This window comes from Hemiscyllium ocellatum, assembly GCF_020745735.1.
Source record: "Hemiscyllium ocellatum isolate sHemOce1 chromosome 41 unlocalized genomic scaffold, sHemOce1.pat.X.cur. SUPER_41_unloc_4, whole genome shotgun sequence".
NCBI lineage: Eukaryota > Metazoa > Chordata > Chondrichthyes > Orectolobiformes > Hemiscylliidae > Hemiscyllium > Hemiscyllium ocellatum.
The window spans coordinates 548,101-549,927 of record NW_026867571.1 but is presented as its reverse complement, the minus strand read 5'-3'; positions in this window follow the sequence as shown (position 1 = coordinate 549,927).

Genomic DNA, 1,827 nt, shown 5'->3' with positions numbered 1-1,827 from the left:
TCGAGCCTCCAAATTGTTTTATCTTGCTTATTTAACTAAAGATTCACCGGTCTCGCTTGATAACTTCAGTTCCTGCTGATCTTCGTCAGAATAAGTTTGTTCCGTTTCTCGAAAACGTTGATGTTGATTACAAATAACTGTGTCCCGATCACTGGTCAGTGTGTCACTGCAGTTAGTAATTTGTGTTGAACTGATAAAGACTGATTTATCGCAAAAATATCCCTCTTCTAGGCTGAGTATGCAGTCAACCCCCTATACATGTGTAGCAGCTTTGAAAGGCTAAATATGCCCTTCCATATTCTGTGTCACAGATATAAGAAATGAAACGATCTGATCCAATTGCTGAGTAACAGACTCGAATGGCTGAATGAACTAATTCTGTTGCTGTTTAAAACTCTGAATGGGCTGAATAGCCTGCTTTGTATGAATGTAATTGTGATCAGTGAAGAATATTTTGGAACCATCAGTGAACAGTCATTTCTGACTTTGTGCCAATAGCCCACAGTGCCTCACGGATGCCCAGTTTCGATTTGCTCCGTCCTTTAGACATGTGCCCTACTTTGCAGGAGGTAGTTCCAATTAACACAAGAGACAGTATCTTCAGTATGAGGCTGAGATTCCTCCTCCACCAGGACTGTGTGCTGCATGCGTGCTCCTACAGATACTTTGAGGGACAGATCCATCTGTGAGAAGTACTTTGACGAGATTGTTTCTTACTTGTGGGTTCCCCCATCATTTCCCACAGTCTAGATGCTGTATGTTAGAAGCCTCTCCATGCTCACTCTTTCGTGAACCTGTGGAGACACTCTTGGTGATGGACACCGAAGTCATGCAACCAGAGTGCATTCTGTGTCATTATCATCGTCAGTATTTCCTCTGACTTGCTTTCAAATTCGAAGGCAAATGCGTTACCTCTGAGGGTGGTGTTGATTGAAGTAGACATCCATCATCAGGCGATTTCCTTGAACATCTTTGAGCTTTACCATGAGATTTCCCAGGTTCTGGAATGAATGTTGGGGGAATACGAGTGTAACTCCTTTCCTGACCACATCACACGGTTTCCCCATCACCAATGAGACAGGATATACCCAGGGTTGGCAATGGATCTTCATGAAATATTGCCCATCGGTTCTCGTTCTGTGACTATAACGGTGTCACATTGTTTCCTGACCGGAAGTGTTGGGCCGCAAAAACACCGCAGGTAATGGATCATCCAGTGAGCAGGATAATTAACAATTCCGGAAGAAGGCCTTTATTTGAAATGAGAATTGTGGAGCAATAAATGGAAGGGTTTGGGCTGGGGGTAAGGTATCTGTGAATGTAATAGGGAGATGAAAAAGGAGGAAAATGTGACAGCATCGAAAGGAGGGTGGAGCGGATAGATGGGAAAGGTGATGAACAGGTCAAGTAGGCTGTGCGCAGTTCGAGAATTTGGAGGGGAAAAACGTGCCGGTGGGAAACACAGTAAAACGGTAAAATCCACTTTGAACCCCTGTGGTTGCAGGGTCCCTTGGTGGAAGATGATATGTTCATCCTACAGGCACCGGGGGCTTTGGGCTTGGCAATTGAGGAGGCCCATGATCTTTGTCTTTGCAGAGTAGGAGGTGGTGTTGAAGTGTTCAGCCAGTGGACGAGGCGTTTCGTTGGTGCAGAAGTCCCAGAGATAATCCCTGCCATGGTCCACAAGTTGACGGCCTGTCTCCCCGATGTAGAAGAGACCACATCGGGTGCAAAATACAGTAATGACATTTGTGGAAGCACAAGTAAAGTTGTTTCAGATGTGGAAGGACCCTATGGGGCCTTGGATGGAGGTGAGGGGATAGGTGA